The sequence below is a fragment of the Mesitornis unicolor genome, unplaced genomic scaffold (genome assembly GCF_000695765.1).
Source record: "Mesitornis unicolor isolate BGI_N332 unplaced genomic scaffold, ASM69576v1 scaffold41286, whole genome shotgun sequence".
NCBI lineage: Eukaryota > Metazoa > Chordata > Aves > Mesitornithiformes > Mesitornithidae > Mesitornis > Mesitornis unicolor.
In genome coordinates this window covers 2016-2333 of record NW_010192425.1, presented here as the reverse complement: position 1 = coordinate 2333, position 318 = coordinate 2016, and the positions used below count along the sequence as shown (strand labels likewise).

The following is a 318-nucleotide window of genomic DNA, read 5'->3' as shown; positions in this document are numbered from 1 at the left end:
GAAGCAGCAGCCCCACTGTAGCCGCCCCCATCTCCCCTTCCCCCCTGCTCTTGAGTTTTGAGAAGGGGATATCTGCCAAGGCTGATCCAAGCAGCAGCCCTGCCATCACAAGGAGGAAACTCTGTTACAAATCTTTCCGACATGAACTTTACTGCAGAGCGACTCCCCATCACTTCCCACAAGTTCTCTTAAGTCGCCCACTCGTTTCCACAAAGCCTTTTCTCTGATGCCATTCTCACACTGCTGTGGCTGCCTTGGGGAGAGGAGGGGTCGGGGGGTGAGTGGCGGGCTGGCATCCATGGGGCCAGCGGTGGGGAT

At 57.2% G+C, this 318-nt stretch overlaps 1 protein-coding gene across 1 annotated transcript in view; it reads right to left on the bottom strand.

Annotated features, from left to right (window-relative positions):
- The window catches only part of SRPX2 (sushi-repeat containing protein, X-linked 2), a 4380-nt gene that overhangs the window by 3349 nt on the left and 713 nt on the right, over positions 1 to 318 (bottom strand). The gene's annotated exons all lie outside the window — the stretch shown is intronic.